The sequence below is a fragment of the Podarcis tiliguerta genome (genome assembly GCF_965153285.1).
Source record: "Podarcis tiliguerta genome assembly, chromosome: 8".
NCBI classification, from domain to species: domain Eukaryota; kingdom Metazoa; phylum Chordata; class Lepidosauria; order Squamata; family Lacertidae; genus Podarcis; species Podarcis tiliguerta.
Genome location: NC_139541.1, coordinates 16,882,088 through 16,903,196, shown reverse-complemented (window position 1 = coordinate 16,903,196; position 21,109 = coordinate 16,882,088). Strand labels below are relative to the sequence as shown.

The window sequence follows — 21,109 nt, the reverse complement described above, 5'->3', positions numbered from 1 at the left end:
ATTTGTAATACCTTTTATCATTCCAGTCATCACTGCTAGAGCCTCTCTGCCCTTCTTTGAATGCTGACCTGTTAAGACATCCTCCCCCGCCCCATTTTCAAAAGTGTATTCATCACAGCACTAAATTACTTAAATCAAACAAAATGTATGAACTTGGGTCAAACCATTCCAAAGAACAATACAGTCTTAATGTAAATAAAAGAGGGAAATTAATAACATTGTGTTTAAAAATTCAACAAAAAAACTCACCAATATACACATTTTGCTGCAGACTTCTTCTTTGGTAATCACTTGTAGCCAAGTAAGATTGTCATCCATGAACATGGTCTAAGAGTGAGTCAGTACACAACTGTGGAAGCAATAGGGACATTGGTTTCCACGCGGGAGTTGATGACGGTGTGGATTTGCCAAGTGTGCCTTCCTCTTAGCATGTTTCTCCCTTGCATTCTGAGTTCGAGTGTCTTCAAAGTCCATGACACCTTTGGTAAAGGTTGTTCTCCAATTGGAATGCTTGCAGGCCAGTGTTTCCCAATTGTCGGTGTTGATACTACATTTTTTAAGATTTGCCTTGAGAGAGTATTTAAACATCTTTTGCTGACCACCAGCATTACACAGAATCACAGTACTGAGTACAAGAAAAAGCCTATAAAACAATGCAAAGTCAAGTTCAGCAATAACCAATGCTGATTCAATTACTGAAAAAGTCTTTCATCTCTGTTAAATGCCTACTGGATACCAAAGGATGCATTCTTAAGGTTACTAAATGGAGCTTCTTACAAAGCACCTTTCATGCTTATTCCTAGACATTACTTTTATTGTGAATTCATAATTATTTGTGCTGGTGATGGTATTTGGGGTGGTTATACATCATCCCTCTTTCAACACTGTTTGTCCTTGCAAAGGTTTGGGGGCAAACATACTGCTTCGTTTGCAACCAGCAGTGCATGCCCCTCATAATTTATGCCTGAAACTTTCCATACCACAGATGATCCAGGGTGGTTGTTCTTTGTCCCACTTTTGTTGCATTCTAGTGCAAGAGTGCCCCTCCTACTGGTAATAATGCACTAAGATTGGGGAACCACCGCAGAACAACTCATAAAGCAAAATGATGAGAGGATGTTTATAGAAGTCCACCACTAATGCACTGTTTTTTAGCAAGGTGTCTTCCATCTGTGAGGAGAGTAAGACCTCCTCTGTGGCATCCTTGCTATGGAACAGCCTTCCCAGAAAAACTTGCCAACCACCTTTCTCCAGAGTGCCTCCTTCTGTGTGCACATTCTACTTCTGCTTCCACTAAGCAGGTTGCGTAGGGTTTGATCTCATTTCCAAAAAGCCAAATGAATAAACCTGTTTGACCAACTGTGGGGATGGAAATTAATGTGTCACATACCTCCTGGGAAGTAGAAGCTTTTTCCAACCGCTTTCCACTTGCTTTTAAAAAAGCAAAAACAAAACTATTGTCTGTCTCCAGCTTTGAGATCTGGCTTCTTTTATTCTTCTTCCTTTCCCTGCCTGAGCTGAGAAAAGAAAGGACGGGGGGGAATAATCTAATGAAATATTTAAGATTTTGGTGGGCAAGAGAGTCTCGAGAAGGTATTGTTTGCTCCCGTCTTTTGTGAGGAAGATGGGAGATGGCTGTAAGCAGGTTGCCAGGGGCCGCACCATATTGATGGGAACGGAGTTGGCATTGGCTACAGCTGTGGTATCTCGATTCCCAGCTGAGACACCAGCCTGGAAGCCTTTGTCCAGCTTTGTGAAGAGGACACGGAGGGGCCAAATTTACACAGACTTGATTGCAATTGCTACTAGGCTTTCTTTCTCCCCCTTGCTTTGTCTCCTGTTAGAAAATGGGAGAAGAGAGAGGGCACACGGGGGAGGGGGGGCTGACAATAAATGATGAATTTCATCACTGCTGGGCCACATAATAAACTCAAACACAGGAGAAACCCCCAGCTTTTCCCCTTCCCTCTCTTAAAGACATCTCCCACTGCTTTGCCTTCTTGGAACCTGATTTTTTCCCACTAACTGCTGCCTGATTTATAGTCGCTCCCTTAGAGGGAGCATATGTGGCAGAAGCCGTTTAGCAAGGGTCTGACATTTCGCTTAAGCAACTGTGAAAGGGCAATTTTTCCCTGAAACAGAGCTGCAGAAGAATTATGCTCAGTGGCTTCATTTTGCTCCTCCAGTTCTTCTTGTGGCCACCAGCAGTCCTCACTGCACACACACACTACATAACATTGAATCACATCCTTGGACTCTGTCCATTACTGAATCCACAGTAGCATTCCTCGGTTCCGTTCCCATCAGATCACATCCACAGCATACATTTAAAGCACCTTTATGCCACTTTAACAGTCATGGCTCACCCCCTCCACAGCCAAGATTTCTGGGAGTCGCAGTTTAGCCCTCACAGAGCTACAACTCCCAGCACCCTTAGCAAGCTACAGTTCCCAGGATTCTTTGGGCGAAGCGATGCACTTTAAATGCATGTTAAATGTGATGTATGGTGCAGAAGTGGTCAAAGCACCGATGAATTTAACAGTGTGGGGTTCAGACTTGGGATGTGCACGGTTGGGCACAATGCCATCTGTGGATCCAATTCCATGCCACTTATCAACACTGTCCATGAATTTGTCATCTCACTCTAGGCAGGGGGGGGGGTTGGCAGGATGGGGGTAGGGGATCTTCCCACTCTGATCAGTGCCAGATTTCGGGTAGTGCAGGCAGTTCCCTTGCATGAGGCACCAAGGGAGCAAACAACAACAACAACAACAACAACAACAACAACAACAACAACAACAACAACAACAAATCTACTCAATATTTGAAGGAGCGAAAATTTTGTTCTCACTCAGGGTGCAATGTTACTAAGTCCGCCCCTGCTCCCAGCTGAGCATCAAATTTATTTGGGAAGAAACTGGTTGCGTGATGCCAAAATGCACATAAAAATCAGTGTGGTTAGAGGGTTGCACACCTGTGTACTCTCTCACCCTCCTCACCCCACCTTGCAGTCCCCTTGACCCACAGCTTGTTGTGGGGATTAAATCAGGGCGAGAACCATTTGAGCTCCTTGGAGAAAAAGGATGGGATGTAAATGCCATAAATAAATCTCTCTCACACTTACAAACACACCCACACACCCCACACATTCACAAACTCCTAGATGAAGATGACTGCCGGATTGGACTAGTCTGATGTGAAGGCCAGAGCTTCTCCTCCAGCCCAATCTGCACCACTGCCCAGTACAAATAGGACATGGCGCATGGAGACTGCAGTTGCTGCTACTCCTTGCTTTTGTCGCTGCCCCATGGTGGAGGCAGTTCCGTTAGGGAGAATAGGGCACTGCCCCACCAACTTCACTTTTTACAACCAGTCCACGGGATGGCAGCTTCCTCCATTTCAGTGTTGTCCTTGTAGAACTGTGCAGCAAAGAGGAGGAGGGTGGGAACAAAAGTAGAATGGGTTGACTCTGCCTCTCATTGGCTCTGGCTGTGCCTGTCATTGTCTCTGGCTCCACCTTCTGTTTGGCCTCCCTGCCTTCCGTTCCGCCAGTCCCAGTGGGCAGCAGCCATCAGTGCTGCCCTCCTGTGTAGATTTTGTCAGTGAACAGGCAGGAAGTTATAACTGTGGAATTCACTGCCAAAAGATGTAATGACGGCCACCAATGTGGATGGCTTTTAAAGGGGTTTTGGCTTGGACATACCAAGGGGCAGGGGTCCTGTGCTGACAACGCCCAAGAGAGTCTGCAGGGAAGGATGCAGTCTTTGAGATATGGGGGGGGGGGCTTATGTTAATTAGCACTTTAAACACAAATGCAGGACTTCTCAAACTGGTCCATGGACTACCAGTGGCCTGCAAGTTTCGTTCAGGTGGCCCATGGCCCATCTGCAGCAAACCTGTTTATTTTCCATTGCGTTTTTATTGCTGCTTTTATCTCTTCTATTGTACTTTATTCCACTGCAATTTGAATGCTATGGAATGGCAAACTGCATTTCAAATAAAACACAACATATTAAGAAACAAAAGAAGCAATAGCAATTCAGTTAAAAGCCAATGCAGCATCTAAGAGCACAGAAGATTACAGTTGCTGCAAAACCAGTATATGGTCCACCAAGACCATTAGCAATTTTCAAGTGGTCGACATGGGGTGGACAAGTTTCAGAACCACAGAAAAAGTGAATTGTGCCCCAGAAATGAACTGGCAAGCCAGTCTTTCAAAAGATGCACGCAAGGGAGTTACTGCTTCAGTACGTCCTCCCATGTCTTCCTCTCTGCCACACACTCCCAAGCAGTGAATTCCACTCTTTTAACAGGCTTCCTCAGGTCCCTTAACAGGGAGCTGGAGCAACTTATGAAGATTACATCCTTCTCAAGAGGCCTGTTATTTCTTCATTTAAGTGGGTGGGCATGACGGTAGTTTTTCAGTTTTTGTTTTGTTTGGAGGAGGGAGGGAGGGAGGAGAAGAAAAGAGTAATGTGATTGAATGTGCGTGTGTTGCTTCATTAGAAGGCTGGTGGGGTCCCCCATCCCCACCCCCTTCCCCTGCCTCGTGACATGGAAGGCTGGCACGCAAAGCTGCGTAGTTAGTTGTTATTAATGACCCTGGCTCTGGTTTGGTCCTCAAGGGACAATCTGACTTTAATAAGCCACAGCTGGAGGGTGGTTTCCGGGCCTGCCGCTGAGGAGGGAGAGAAAACATTTCAGGCACAGGGGAGACTCAAGCAGAGCAGGGCTGTAGGAAGAAGCTGTGTGGATGGGGACCACACTGCTGTGTTGACAAGCTTGTGTCTCAAGGTGTGTGTTTTTATTGTACAATTGGACAAAAAAAAAGGGGAGAATTGGGGGGGGGACCAAGTGTGCTGCTGGAAAGCTGATAATGTGCAGTTCAAAAGTGTGTGGCGAAGGGAGGGAAGATTAGCATGGTATCCAACTAAGTTTTACTTAGCATAGACCCATTGACATTAATAGACCTAGGTTAGGCCATATTTGCACTATGTATGTACAGGCAGGATCATATCACATTAAACAGTCACGACTCCCCCCCCCCCCCGCCATGAAGCATGGTTTGTTAAGTGTGGTGAGGGTTGTTAGGAGACCCACCTTTCCCCCTCACAGAGATATAGTTCTCAGAGTGGTTTAACAGTCATCCCCTCGTCCCAGGAAACTCTGGGAATTACAGTTCTGTGAAAGGAACAGGGTTTTCCTAGCAGCTCTCAGCACTCTCAGCATCCCATGATGAAAAGTCCAGCATCCTGTTCTCACAGCAGCCAACCAGATACCGCAAAGGGAAGTCCACAAGCAGGGTCTGAGCACAACAGCGCTCTTCTCTCCTGTGGCTTCCAGAAATTGGTATTCAGAGCTATACATTTTAAAGACATTTAAATCACACCCACCCTCAAAAGCGTGATGGGAACTATAGTTTGTTAAGGGTGCTGAGAACTGTCGCCCTGTGAGGGGTAAACTATGGTTCCCATAATTCTTTAAGGGGCAGGTGTGCTTTAAATGTATGGTGTTTAGATAGTTGTTGTAGCAGCAGCAGCAGCAGCAGCAAAGAGCAGCACCCAACCCAGGGACTGATAAAAGACTGGTTGAAATCACAGAGGGGTGGGTGGTTATAGGAAGGAGAGGGACAGGAAGCCTTCTTCCTAAGGAGGGAGGGAGAGAAAAGGGAGAAATCGTTGCAAAACATTGGAGAGAAAAGAATTGGCGTCGCCCCCTCTAAATTTGGGCTCCCTAATGCATTTTTCTGCTGTCAGGTTGGGTCACCCAAACTAAGCTGTGAGCGGTGACCTTGACAAGGAACCAACTTCCACGAGCCAAGAGGAGGGAGGGAAGGAGGCCTGTGGGGAGGGAGGGAGCATGGTTAAAGAAAAGCACCTTCTTTTCAGTATGTACACAAGGAGCGGAGGTTGACACGCCGACCTCAACGCTTGGCGGCCGCCCAGCTGGTTACACGACTTGGCAAGGGAGAGCGTGAGAAAGCAGGGGGCAAGAGCTGAGTGTCATCGCAGCTGCAAAAAAAGGGAAAGGGGGGCTGGGTGGGGAACACTGTGCTGAACAGAAGAAGGGGGGGAACCACCCTAATTAGAAAAATATGCGGCCAGAGGCCTTTCCGCCGTGAAAACACAGCCACATTGACCCTCTCCTGCCAAATGTGCAATCTAAGTTATTTGAGGCTATGGAGTGTGGGATTTTTTAACTAGGCTGCAACAGGGTATGCCGAGGAAGAAAATGGACTGGGGGTCGGGGTGGAAAAAGCTCCACAGGGACCATAACTCAAAGCTGTCATTGCAAAGGGTTGGAAAGGAGAAGAAGCGACATCACTTCCTAAAAGGGACAAAGCTTCATTGCAGCTTCCTAGACCCTGTTGTTGTTCTTGCTGCTGCTCCTGGTAGTTGTTTTTTGGACTCCTTTCTGCAGAGGCCCTTTGCAATCAAACAACAATGCTTGAAAATCCTGTACTTGGGAACAACATCTGAAATGAAACCCCGAACCACCCCTACTTGGAGAAAAAAATTGTTTAAGTGTTTGATGCATTTGTTCTCAAACCAGGTTCAATCCAACTAGCTCAGGCAGTATTCAAACTTAAGCCAGGTGTGTGTATTTGAGACAGCCCTCACGCATGCGCAGACAACAGCTTAATGAACAGAGGCTTGGTGGGGTGTGATTGCAGGGGAGGGGGAACCAAAAGGATCATGCATGTTGGATGAAGACATCCCCATCCCCTCTCTGATGTGTGCAACCATTCAGATGTGCCAGAACTGGCTGCTTACCACATTGTGAAATAAATGAAGCAGTACCAGGGCCGGCAGGGTGAAGTGACTGCCTCAGGTAGCAGGATTCACAGGGACAGCAGATCCTGATGTCAATCTTCCTTCCTCCCTTGTTCCTGGTATAGATCTTCCCTCACCCCTTCTTCCCTGGCAGGGAGGGGAGTGCAATTTTGGAGTCTGCCTGAGGTGCCAAATTATATTGGGAAACCTATAGCCCAGTGTTGTTCTTGTTGGATTCCCTGATCATGATCAGGGCTGGACTCCTTTGGTCATCCCTGACCATAGGCCAAGCTGGATGGGATTGATGGGAGTTGGAGAGGGCCACAAGTTCCCAAGTCCAGTTTTAACCAATCAAATCTGGAGCAACCACTCATGCAGATACACAGCAGGGAGCCTCCTTTCTGGATGGTGCTTACAGCTCTCAGAAGCCCCACCTCTCCTCCCGTTTCCTTTGGCTCTCTCCGCAATCTGTCTCTGACAAAAAAGGCACATGAGCATTATTGGTGCACATGATGGTGTAGGGAATGAGGAAGCTGAAGGCCTCCAGAAGCTGGACTTCAATTCCCATCACCTCTGACTGTTGGCCAAGCTGGAGTTTGTGTCCAGCAACATCCAGAGAACCACACAGGTTCCCCATTCCCGAATTACCATCTCTAAATGCAGGGGTGGTGGGTTGGAACTAGAATACCATCAACTCCAGAGTCTAAAGTTACCTAACTGTACCACCAAATATCCTCAGGGATCTTTTATTGAGAAGCATACTGCCTCCAACGGTAGATGGCATAACTAGGGGTTGGTCAGGTTGGCCTCCACCAAGTGCGCAGGCCCAGGAGGGCACAAAACACATGGCTCTCCACTCTAGCTCGTGGTGGCTAAGAGCCCTCCCACCTACCGGTGCATTCCTTGGACCACTCCTTACTCAAGCGCCCTTGGGTGCTATTAAAAGTGTGTGGAGTTCCCAGCAGGGCTCAGAGGGAAGAAAGACAAGGAAACAGGTGAGAGTTCCAGGGGAAGGAAGGAAGGAAGGAAGGAAGGAAGGAAGGAAGGACACAAAGGTGCAAGGAATCGTGGGGGGCACTGATACAGTTCCTTGCCAAGGGTGCAAGGGAGCCTAGATATGCCTCTCACAGTGGGGGTAGAGCATATACAACAGGGTTAGTAGCCTAGCCATCGGTAGACAATCCATGGCCCTAGAGACACGCCTTGGAGACTTGGCAGCCCTTAAGTAGGCAAGCTGTCTTCTGGGGAATCTTGTATGCTCATAGTGATCAGAACCAGAGAGGAGCTCCTGATAGAACCTTTCCAGGGTTCTTTGAAGAAATGCTGTTTTGAATGCCACTGATTTAACTGGTACATCAGTGTGCATGCCAATAATGTCTATGTGTTTCTTCTGCTTGTGGGAGGGCGAGCCAGAATTGAGAGGCAGATTGCATAGAGCCAGGGGAAATGGGAGGAGGGCATGGGCTAGGAAAGAGGCTCTCTCTGTGTGTGTACTTTATTGACACACGACTGCAGCTCAGCTATCCCGAGCTGTGTGGGTGGCTCCGTGCGGATGCCTGCCAGGCTCCTCTTTTCCCAGACACGAAGCAGACGGCTTGTCACACAAAGAAAGTGGTCATTATGGGACTCTCTCTCTCTCTCTCTCTCTCTCTCTCTGTGTGTGTGTGTGTGTGTGTGTGTGTGTGTGTGTCTCCCTCGTCCCTTCTCTGTGCCAAAGCTGCAAACAGTAGAAGTTCATTTTCAAAGGAGCAGGGATGGGCCACACATCAATTCATGACCTGCCAATGCTTTTGTTTTTTAAAAAAATTGGGGCCTGGGGTGAACCTGTGATGTGTGTTGGGGAATGTGGAGGGGCAAAGGGCTCTACTCTAGAGCATGGATAGGCAAACTAAGGCCTGGGGGCCAGATCCGGCCCAATTGCCTTCTAAGTCTGGCCCACGGACGGTCCAGGAATCAGCGTGTATCTACATGAGTAGGATGTGTGTTTTTATTTAAAATGCATCTCTGGGTTATTTGTGGGGCATAGGAATTCCCTCTAAAATACAGTCTGGCCCCCCACAAGGTCTGAGGGACAGTGGACCGGCCCCGTGCTGAAAAGGTTTGATGACCCCTGCTCTATAGAGATGAGTTTCCTGGAAATCTAATAGGGGGCAGTAATGGAGGTGGCACAAGGTGAAGTGCTTTGTGCATACGTATGTGCTCATGCACGTGCACACACAAGAACAGCCTGCTGGATCAGGCCAATAGCTCATATAGTCCAACTTTCTGTTCTCATGGTGACCAACTAGATACCTGTGCTAAGCCTGCCAGCACAGCAGCACTCTAGCAACTGGTATTCAGAAGCATCACTGTCTCCAGCGGTGGAGGCGGAACATAGCCATCAGGGATAGTAGCTATTGATAGCCTTGTCCTCTGTGAATTTGTCCTATCCTCTTTTAAAGCCATCCAAGTCGGTGGCCATCCTTGCCTCTTGTGGGAGTGAGTTCCATAGTTTAATTGTGTGCTGTGTGAAGAAGCACTTGCTTTTCATCTGGCTTGAATTTTCCAGCTTTGATGGATGTCCCAAAGTTCTACAGAGAAAAGCCTTTTTCTCTCTATCTGATTTATCCATGCCATGCTTAATTTTATACTCCTCTATCCTGTCACCTCTTACTTGCCTTTTCTCCTAACGAAGAAGCCCCAAATGTTGTAACCTTTCCTCATAGTGGAGTTGCTCCATGCCCTTGATTGTTTTCAGCTGCCCCTTTCTGAACCCTTCCACCCTTTGGAGAAACAGGGACTTAAACATTTAAATATTAAGGAATAATTTAAGATTTTAGAAGAGAGAGGGAGAGAGAGAGAGAGAGAGAGAGAGAGAGAGAGAGAGAGAGAAGGGAGGTAAGGAAAGTGTTCCTTGCTGCACTGATGACTACTGTATAATCTCTCCCATGCCACCTCATGTACACACTAAACTAAAGACAGATGGAGTGAAAAGGGTTGTATCCAAATCAGTCATAATCAGTGTAGATCCACTGAAGATAATACATATGACTAACTTAAAGGTAAAGGTAAAGGTACCCCTGCCCGTACGGGCCAGTCTTGACAGACTCTAGGGTTGTGCGCCCGTCTCACTCAAAGAGGCCGGGGGCCAGCGCTGTCCGAAGACACTTCCCGGTCACGTGGCCAGCGTGACATAGCTGCTCTGGCGAGCCAGAGCAGCACACGGAAACGCCATTTACCTTCCCGCTAGTAAGCGGTCCCTATTTATCTACTTGCACCCGGGAATGCTTTCGAACTGCTAGGTTGGCAGGCGCTGGGACCGAACAACGGGAGCGCACCCCGCCGTGGGGATTCGAACCGCCGACCTTTCGATCGGCAAGGCCTAGGCGCTGAGGCTTTTACCCACAGCGCCACCCACATCTCTATGACTAACTTAGGTCCATTAATTTCAGGGTGTCTCCTCTGAGTAGCACTTAGCTGCATAAAACCCAAATAATCTTTGCATACTGATTTCCCCCTTCCAAACCTCTTTCCAGGGCCACTCCAAGGGGCAGGGAAGCTTCCCCCCCCTCCTTCCTCCTCCTCTTTCTTTTTTAAAAGTTCATCTCATTTTATTTTTCTGAAGTTAAGCAGCCCTCGGAACGAATGCATTAACTGGTACCCTGGAAGCCTGACTCATTTTTATGATAGCACGAGCTTGACTTTAAAAAAAGAGAAAAGAAAGAAAAAAGAGCAGGGAAGGGAGAGGGAAAGACACAAGGTTTTTATTCTCCTCTCCCATCCAGGGCCAAGTGAAATGGGAGTTATTTGATAATATTTATGGTGTCTCCAGTTGCAGATGACAGTGCTGCATTACTGAAACGGCTCACGGGATGGAGGAGCCAGAGAAGGATCATGTCTGCATGACAGGCTGAGTGGATGCTTACATAAGGCAGAGCTTTGGGCTGATTTGCTTTAGCTGTGACCAAGGGTGAGGGAAACCCACCTCCTGGGCCAACTTTGACAACTGAACATGACAACACACCTGTCAGTCACATGGCAACATGACAACGCCATATAATTGGTGAGTTGCCCTGCCCCACCTGTCAAAATCCCTTGCATGGGGTTCCCAAACACCCCAAAGCTAGCTGGCTATCAAGGATTTGGGAACCGCAACAGAAGCAGCAATGCAAATCCTGTGGTTGGTGCTTTGGGGATCACTGAGCAAAGCATTTCTTTCTCCCCTCCCCACCAGTGTGTTTGTGTGGGGGAGCTACATTTTACTGGCATTGCTGTGCACAAGAGTCGGTAGAGCATGAGGCTCAATTCTCTCACACAACTGATGTCGGGGGGTGGGGGGAGGTTTCTCTCTTCCCTCCCTGCAACATAAGAATATAACCGCCTGGAAACTACAGCTGTTGCAAAAACATTCCTTGTCATTCACGTCTTTGGCTGATTAAACCATCTATGGCATTTTAAAAGTTTTTTGGGGGGTATTGTTTTGGTCTGCGGGGCTTTTGTGTTTTTCGGTTTTATGTTGTGTATTTTGGGGTTTTTTTAAGAGGATGATGGCCTGTGGTCATTGGATGAAGGGCAGTATATAAATTTAATAAATAAATAAATAGCCTAAGGCAAGCCAGTTGGAGCAAGCCAATGGCCCATCTAGTCCAGCATCTTGTTCCCACAATATGCTAGCCAATCAGATGTCCATATGAAAAGCTCACAAGAGGAACCTGAACACCATAGCCCTCTGCGCACCTGCAATTCCTAGCTGCTGGCATAATGCCTCTGACAGTAGAGGTAGAACAAAGCCTTTGTGGCTAGTAGCCATTGATAGTCTTGTCCTCGCTTATTTTGACTAATCCTCTTAGAAGAACAGTACATTAATGTCAGTTGATAGACAGGTGGGTGTGGTTTGGGGAAAACAGTTTTTGGGCCACATTGGACACATGCACCCTTGGGGTCTAAGATTGGTCCACAGGCTAGAATGCCCCCACCCCGGCATAAAATCTTTTGGGTACTACTTGTTACCACACTTGCATTCTCCATCTCTGGAGATGCCAGAGATTGAACTTGGGAACTTCTGCATGAGGGAACCTGGGAACTTCTGTATTCAGCTGTGGTTTCTTTCTAAGTGCACATCTCAGGCTTGAACAAGACATGCAGGAGCCCTCCCACTCACTTCCAAATTTCAGTTTTGGGCTTAGTTTAGATGACCTGGGTGACCTATCCTAGCGGATGATGGGCTGTTGAGTGCAGTATTTTATATTTGGCAGTGGGTGTATACAGGCTTTGCCCAGGTTGCACACACAGTACTCTGGACAGAATTATTCTCCCTGTGAATTTCAACATTCTTTTCTTCTGTCTTAAAAACACAACCACCAAGTTTCTAGTCCTTAACATTGAAAATGATTTGGCTGAAAGTGTAATTCTGAGGTTCTGGCTGTGTGATCACTCATTATTCAGCTGAGTGGAGGAATTGCACCCAGGACTCTGTCCCAGCATTGTGCTGGCAGCTGGCGCTGAACTGGCTGGCAGAATAAGATTTGCAGAAATCAGAGGGCAGGGCTTCAGCATCTTGCCTGTCCCTATCTGCCGGGCTCTATGCGCACCATTTAAACCACACCCATCCCCTCCTAACAATCCTGGGGACTGTAGTTTACCCCACACCAAGGTAAAATTCTCAGCACCCTTAACAAACTACTGTCCCCAGGGTTCTTTGAGGGAAGACATGTGCTTTAAATGTATGAAGTGCACACGCTATATAGTTGCCAGTGCACTACCAAAGGCTGGAAGGTAAACAGAAAGGCTGGCAGTTCTCATGCTCTTTGTGGGGAAAGCTGTACTGCCGCCCGCATCCCAGATGGAGACCTCACATGAACCAAATCAGCTTCCCGTTTGGTTGTGTGCGCTCCAACCCACAAAGTGAACTTCTGAGCCCAGCAAAGAGAGACACAGGCTGTGTCAACTAACTGGAAGGACAGAGGAAGGAGAAGGGAGGAAAGTGGCTGGCGGGGAGGCAACACTGGCAAAAGGAGACACAAAGATACCTCATTTAAGGGAAACCTCTGACTGGATTGCGGCTAAGGCAGCATACGCATTACAGTTTACTCCCACTGCTGGTGTCTGAGGCCAAGTACTCGCAATGTTAGCATTTCTTGAGAAATGCTGTTGCTCAGTTTGTTTTGTCCCAAACCAACTTCACTCAGTTCGAAAAAGCAAGCCATGGTTAAACTCGGGTGTGTGCATTTGAGACATCGGTTGTGAATGCACAGATGCAAGCACATGCGCATATGATGGCTTCATTGAATAGGAATTTGGGCAGGGATGCAGGTGCAGGGAGACTAAACAGGTAATGCACATCGAGTGAAGACATCCCCCCACCCCTCTGTGCACAGGAATGCAAAAATGTGACTCGAATGCAGTCAGGCATGGAGTGGGGAATGGCCTTGCTCAGCTGCTGTGTATATCGCATAAGGACAGTTGCATAAGTACACACTCACATTTACTTTCCATCCAGTGCATCCCCACCATTGGTTTTAGGAAGCCATGTACACACGGCATTATTTGTTTAATTTATATTCCACCCTTGCTCCCCAGGGACCGTAGGGCAGCAAACCGATAACACGATTTAAAAACAAAAACAGTCTAAAACACAATTACAAACATCCCAAAGCAGAAGGCTCCAGGTTCAATTTCAAATGATATCTCCGGGTAGGGTTGTGAAGTATCACCTGCCTGGGAAACCCTGCACAACTGTTGTCAGCGAGGGTTTTCTGCGGGTTCATGTTTGTTCCGATTCAGCAACAAGCAGCGTTTTTCCTGGGGAAAGCGTTGCTATGTGTGTGCATGGGGGTGGGGTGGGGGGACACCTCTCGGCCCTGTGACTTGAAATCAGGGACCAACAGAAGTGTGGATGGGACTTCAGTGTGTAGACAACACAGAACCAGATAGCCCGACTCCAGAAGGCGGCTTCCTGTTTTCCTAGAATCCGCTCGCCCCGTGCACGCACAGCGCTCCTGCGTCCTGGGCGACGCAATAGCTGTTCGCTGGCGGTGTTGTGAGGTTGGTTGGTTGGGTGTGTGTGTGTTTGCGCGCGCGCGCGCTTCTCTAAACTGGGCGGCTGGGCGAGCGCACCGCACGGCAACCCTCCCCTCGCGCGCCCTCTTTGGGAGCCGAGGCCTTCTTGGGGATGGGAACGAAACAAAAGGAGGCACACGTGAGGCTCCTCCTCCTCCTTTCCCCTTTGCTGCGCTCGCTCTCTCAGTCACGCGGCCGGCTTGCTTTTGCCCTCCTGCTCCTCCCTCTTCCCTAGCTGCGCTCTCCTTCGCTCGGTCGCGTGGCCCTGGCTCAGCCCTCGGTGGCGCGTGCGGGCCGTGCGCTCTCCCTTTCGCCCTCCTCGCCCCCACCACGTCAGTCCTCGCGACCCGCAGCTGGTTAGGTGCGCGTGGCAGATCCAAGGCAGGGCCCAGTTTTCCATGCATAGGCTGTAATTTAAAGAAGGAGGAGGGAGGGGGAAAAGCGTGGTGTAGTGGTTATACTCGTGGATTGGATCGAGGCCATGGGTTCAAGATCCCCACGTAACCACGAAGTGTGGCCTTCGGCTAGTTTTTGTCTGTCAGGCTAGCCCACCTCCTAAGGGTGTTGTGAGGATAAAATGAGGAGGGGGAGAAGAATTTGCCTTGAGCAGCTCCTTGAGAAAAGATGGGATATGGATGTAAAGAAGAAGAATATGTAGTTGGAATGTCCCTTCTCCACACAGGAATTTGTAGAGATGTGCATAGATGCTAGGAAAGGATATACTTTATTAGATATTATCCATCCTTCTGTTCTCAGGAAGAGAAGGTTTCTCCAAAAATACTGCCTCTTAAGTTACAACTTATTTATTTGCAATGTTGTCAGTTAAAAAAAAAAAGCAAGTGTGTTTTCTAACAATGCACACCAGGGAAAACATTTAGTGAGGAAGGCACCCAGTGGCAAAGTCCATTTCTGAGGGTGGGTGGTTAAGGAAACAGAAAATGTGTTTACCTATGGAGGGTACATCTATCAGGGGAGAGTGACTTGTTGGTGGGGTTGCTTGCCCTCCTCACTCCCCTCTTCCACTTACTACTATCATGCACAAAGTGTTGGCGTTAGCATTCCATCTAACACTCAGCTCCCAAGTTGCAGATGGTAGCAAAGAGACATATTTTAGACCAAGAGCCCATCTCATCCAACATCTTGTTTTCCACAAGTTGCCAATCAGATGCTTTTGGGAAGCCTACAAACCGTATTATGAAGGCAACAGACCTATGAACATAAGAAGTGACCCTACACTAAGTGGCAGTGGCACTCGAGAGTTCCAGGGTGGGAGTCCAGTTCCTACCTGGAGATGTCAGGGCTGGGGGGTTGAACTTGGACCTTCTGCATTCTCTAACTACTGCGCTACCTCCCTTCCCTTCCTAATTCAGCATAACTTGCTCTGCTGATCATGAGAAGGAACAAGGAACTATATAGAACAGAGCATGTGACACTGCTTTACACGTAGTAAGACTGTATGCCTACCCAGCCCAGTGCTCTCTATTTTGTCTGGCAGTGAAAGGTCCCAGCCAGGCCCATAGCTCCCTGTAAAAGAACTTAGGAAATGGTCTTATGGACCACCTAGCTCACTGGCAATAACTCGTCCTTTTGTCACCACTTTGTCTAATGGTGGGGCCGGCACAGTTCCCAGGGCACCAACTGTTGTCCCATCATAAGAAGCTGCCTTCTACTGACTCAGACCATTGGTACATCCAGCTCAGCTTTGTCTACACGGACTGGCAGTGGCTCTCCAGGGTTTCGGGCAGGGGGCACTCCCAGCCTTATTTGGAAATATGAGGGATTGAACCTAGGGCCTTCTGCAGGCAAAGCAGGTGATCTAACCACCGAACTATGGTCCACCCCAAATGCCAAGGATTGAATTTGGCATGTAGCCATATTACAGTAGAAAGACCCAATGGCGTGACTCAGTATGAGGCTTCATCATAATGCCATTATCCCCCACACCTTTTGCTTCTCCCCCTATTTTGTGGGGCAGGGGCATTCGTATGCCATATGCAGTTAAGTGCACATGTCATCAAGTTTTGTGTTTTTAAGGCTAGCAAAGAGAAATGCACCTACTGTTGCCACTGGCTTTACTTGGATTTTATGTATATTTTAATATTTATCTGATTTTACATAGGTTTTTCCCCCAAACACATTAGTGTTGGGAGTGTTATTCTGTAAGACCGCTTTGGGTTTCCTTGGATGGGAAGAGTGGTCTATGAATGATTGCAACCAGTGATAAGAAATAAATAATATTTTGCACTTAACTCTGCATCCAGCCATCCATTTCACGGGCACAGGATAGGATTAGCAATATTAGGGAACCAGTGCCCCCTTTCCTCCTTTTCTTTGTAATAACCCCACTGTCTGAAAAAGCCCAGTAAAAAAAAAAAGAAATCTAAATTCTGGAATCTTTCCAGTTTTGACTCACTGGAGGTCAAACATCTCATCGCAGGGAAAACAGCTACAGGAAGCTGGTGGGGAGAAGGAAGGCAGGCACAGGAGTGGGGGGGCGGGCGGGGGAGCTGTCAGGAGGCCTCTGAAGCTTTTACGTTCCCAGAACTCAGCAGGCCTGCAGCTTTCTACCCTGTTAATCCTTTCCAAGTTCCGTCCTTGCTGTAAGGCATGCGTTGTTACGAAATCTGCAAAGACCAGGTCTGCCTGCCAAAAAAGGAGAACTAGTCTGTTGTGTCCACCAACAGTTCAAAATGCTCTCACAACTCCAAAAAGGCACAGGCTGCGATTTTATTTAAAACAAAAACAAAAAGCCTTGAAATTGTTTCAAACCAACAAACAAGCCACCAAACTGTCCTTTTGGGATGACATCCGCTTGACAAATATATTAAGCTGATATATTTTATACATGACAAAATAATTAAGCTGGTCTGCTTTAGGCTGGTTTAGGAAGCAATATCTTTTTTAAAAATTAAAAAAAACTATTACTCTGAATGGGTTAGCTGCAGATGGATTTTTAAAAACCCTTTGTACATGCTCGTATGTACTTTTGTCTTTGTTACATCATACAAGTTAATTATACCCTTGGCACACACACCCCGGCAAAAACAAAGCAAAGAGTTTTTGTGGGCCCTGGGCGCAATTAATTATAATTATAAACTCCAGAAAATGAGAGCCAAATTATAATTATCCAAGTGTGGGATGGGAGTGCATACCTACAGAGATTCAGCAAAGAGCATGTTCAGTGGTGGGATTCTGTCCTGGCAGTGAGTCGAAATCACATTATGTCACTTTTTGTGGGGGGGGAAACAGCTAATAATTAAATATATTATTAATAATAAAAGGTGCTTCAGAGCATGCCCATTTTCGTGACCACTGTGTAGCCTATCCCACAGCATCTGGGATTTTAGGGTATAGGTATTCTGGTCAGGAAGTGCAGAATTGACCTCTAGCATGTTTCTCTATATTTATTACATTCCTGTCCCACCTTCCCTCCAAGGAGTTCAAAGCGGTGTACCTGGTTCTCCTCCCTGTTTTATCCTCACCACAACCCTATGAGGTAGTTCAGGCTGAGAGGCAATGGCTGGCGCAAGCTCACACCCAGTGAGCTTCATGCCCAAATGATGGTGTCGGACTAGGGACTCAGGCTAGACTGGTAAAGAAAAAGAGATCTATATGTGTGCCATATGCAATGTAACATTGTGCCACCAAGATGGTGATGTGGAGCCCTGTTTATCTCTACCTGTTTTCCCTGTTTAAATTTACAATGCTTTAAGCTCTGAAACGCTTCTTTGGTGTGTCTAGATCCAGCCTAGGACCTGGGAGAGACTAAAAATCTTATCCCTACTCGTCCCTGAAGCTCACTGGAGCGACCATGGGCCAGCCACTACCTCTCAACCTAACCTACCTTGCAAGGTTGTGGGGAGTAAATGAAGAGGAGGGAGAACAATGGATGCCACCTCAAGCTCTGTAGAAAAGAAAAGGTGGGATATAAACAGCAATAAATAAACAACCGCTACACCACAGTGGCACTCTGCCCAGTTTTCAAACGCTCAATTTTTTTTGGCAGTGAACACATTTTAAAAGATGCCCAGCTGCTGCGATCACACTGCTTTTCCCTTGCCACAAGCCCACCATAAACTCCAAGTGAGACCAGGCAATCGCTTCTAGCCGGATTCACTGTGTAGGCGGGAGGCCCTGGCACTTGAGGGAATGCAACACAAAACTCCCCCAGCCCTGGCATTTTTCCTCCCTAATCCTGAGCCAGCAGGACCGATGCTAAACTCTTCCCAGCTGGACCTTGCCGTTACACGCATAATCATTCCCCCCCCCGACCAATTCTCTCCCTGCTTGGCCCAGTTACTGCATCTGTGGGCCAGACGCCCCTGTGCAGACTTGGAAAGCAAACAGAAACCTCCCCACTTGCTCCAGGCAGAGGCATGGACGTCTTGGCAGCTCCGGAGACCGTGTGCGTCAAAGGGAGCCTTTAAGTCATGTGGGATTTCTAAAGGCTCTTGTGGAAGGGCTTGGCCCTTCGTCAATCAGGGGAACTGCTGCGGGAGAAGGACAGTGAGGGGGGTGCCTTTCACCTCCCTTCCACTAGTGTGCGTGCACACACACACACACACCCCAAGGTCACATCCACACTATATGTTTAAAACGCATTTCACACATTTATTCAGCTGGTTCATTTCATGGAGATCTTCCCATTTCCAAGGATAATCTGGACATAATTGGGATTTAAGGAACTGGTGGGAATAGAATTCCAGATGCAGGGTGTGGGGCAGTGGTTACCCCACTCTGTGAGGACAAAACACACTACACATGCTCCGGGGTGCCCTTCTGTTTCTTACCCCTCCTTTCACCATAAGGTCCCAGGGAAATGTAAGAGCAATTTATAATTTAACATCTTAAAGACAAGGGCACCCCAGAGCATGTGCAGAGCTTGGCTCCTTTCACAGCAAGGAACCACATGCCCTCTACTGTTCACACACACTTCTGAAACTAAAGGAAGAGCAGTACTTATTGGGCATAAGATACCCTGGCATATCCTTCTTTAAAAATAAAGAACCTCAAACAAACCTCTCTGCCCTCAGGGTTCTTCGGCACCAATAAAGCAAGCTTTGGAGCACTTGAATTCGGAAGGAAAGAACAATCTCCCAAGAGATAAAAACATTAAGTCTCCCGCCCCCCCCCCCCAGCCCCAGTTTCCTGGTGCACATTTCTTTCAAGCAGTGTGCTTGGGCCTTTTAACTGTTTAAAATGTAGACATTCGGCAGGAACAGCCCTTCCCCCATTAATGTATTACTGGGTTAAGGAAAAGATTCCCCTATGGAGGATTCCTGCCTGCCATTGCTGCTGTTAAGGGTTGGAGGGGTGGGGTGGGAATTACATTGGTAAATTGGCAATTCTACCCAGAAGTATCCATAAGCAACATGCGACCCAGTGGGCGGATATTTCAGGGAAGCCTACAGTATTTTGGCAAACCATAGGGAGGAACTGCCTAATGCTAAGAGCTGTTCATCTGTGGAACTGACTGCCTCAGGAGGTCATGGGCTCTCCTTCACTGGAGGTATTTAAACAGAGGCCAGATGGCTATTGATAGGTGAGATGGATGGGGGGTGCTGTAGTTACACTCTCCGTCTACAGATCTTGCATTCAGCAGCAGGCTGTGTTGGATGACCTCTGGGGTTCCTATTGTTATGCAGTGGTACCTCGGGTTAAGAACTTAATTCGTTCTGGAGGTCCGTTCTTAACCTGAAACGGTTCTTAACCTGAGGTACCACTTTAGCTAATGGGGCTTCCTGCTGCTGCTGTGCTGCCGCTGCATGATTTCTGTTCTCATCCTGAAGCAAAGTTCTTAACCCGAAGTACTACTTCTGGTTTAGCGGAGTCTCTAACCTGAAGCGTCTGTAACCCAAGGTACCACTATATATTTTTCATATATAACAATAACACGCAAAAGTTACAACACATAGAATTTATATTTGTTTTGCCTGGTATACAATGCGCTACCTTTTGTGTCGGTCTTCTTATTGACAATGTCAATAAGAATGTGAAGAGGAGGCACTGTTCCACCTCAGCTGATCAAGGCTCTTCAGGAGAGTTCTTGTGAGGCAGGTGTTGAGGTCCCAATTTGACCAGCACTTGGCCCAGGGCCTGCCCATGAGGCAAGGTGGAGACAACCGCCTTGGGCAGCCTTCAAGGAACACATCCCCAGTTAGGGCTGCCATACATCCCCATCTTGGACATTACGTCAATAGAAAAATTTCTTGTTTTGGGGGTCTTCCTAAAAAAAGCTCAGCAACTTCCTAAACGTTACTTTTACAACCCTACCCAGCATGTTATTTGGAAGTCAGACATGCCACCTCCTCAGCAGCCTCTCAGCACATAGGAGGTGTTGCTGGCCCCCTCCCACCCCATGGGAGGAAATGTTGGGGGCTGCCTTCTGGGGTCTCCTGGGGTCTGCACCTGCCCGGTGTGATTCAGAGCAGGCCCCATTCCTGCCTCCTATGACAGCCGGGTAAGGTTGATTTCATTCCCCTTCTTGTTCCCGATGTAGATCTTCACTACCCCCTTGTTCCTGATGTTGGTCCTGATGTTGATCTTAATCCCACCCCCACCAGCCTTGTTCCTGATTTAGATCTCCACTCCTCACTTCTCTGGAAGGGAATAAAAAAGCATTTTCTGCTTCACCTGAGGTGCCCAAATGCCTTGGGCCCAGCCCTATCTTGAAGGAATCCATACCTCTGTCCTATGATATCACCTTCTATATTTGTCTGTTCCATTCTTCTTTCCATTAAGACATGTTGCCACATTAAAACTTTCCTTTCTTGAAATGTTCCTCTGTTCTTCGCTTCTCCGACTTTTTGCTGTTACCTGTCCAGCTGCAACTAATACCATTTATGACATCTCTTTCTAGGGAACATCTGAATTTTGGTCATCAAATATGGTTCACAACGTCAGTGTCAGGAAAGGATCTATTTGGTGGATTAAGCTTAATGTTACCTTCTAGAGCCAATGTAGTGCAGTGGTTAGAGTGCTGGACTCGTAAGGCCAAGGTCTAAATCCCCACTCAGCCATGGAGCTCATTAGGTGAACTTGAGCCAGTCACTAACTGGGCCCATCTATAGCTCGGCTTAATCTGGATTGTGAACTGCTTGTGCTTCCTTTTAATTCCCCCTGGTCCACATGACATTCTCCTCCAACTGGCCCACACTTTCTGATCCCTAACATGGCCTCTGCTATCAACACAGCTCTCCTGTTCGGATTTTCAAAGCATGAGGAATCTCTGAATTTAAGGAGGAGAAAGTGGGGGAGAGCAAAGTTGGAGAATGAGGGAGAATTAAAGGGGTTCACAA

At 47.6% G+C, this 21,109-nt stretch overlaps 1 protein-coding gene and 1 long non-coding RNA gene across 4 annotated transcripts in view; one reads left to right on the top strand and one right to left on the bottom strand.

The window, feature by feature from the left end:
• Positions 1 to 21,109, top strand: part of PERM1 (PPARGC1 and ESRR induced regulator, muscle 1) — a 71,998-nt gene that overhangs the window by 11,165 nt on the left and 39,724 nt on the right. The window contains exon 1 of one of the 3 annotated variants that reach the window (XM_083453935.1): positions 10,604 to 10,815. The exons of the other annotated variants lie outside the window; for them this stretch is intronic. The gene's annotated coding sequence lies outside the window, so the exon portion shown is untranslated. Of the gene's footprint in view, positions 1 to 10,603; positions 10,816 to 21,109 lie in introns of those variants that run through there. 3 annotated transcript variants of the gene reach the window in all.
• On the bottom strand, positions 365 to 3,410 carry LOC310684004. The gene is made up of 3 exons (XR_014514644.1): positions 3,368 to 3,410; positions 1,391 to 1,517; positions 365 to 643 (listed from the first exon to the last, which is right to left on the bottom strand). It is a non-coding gene; the product is annotated as an uncharacterized lncRNA (long non-coding RNA).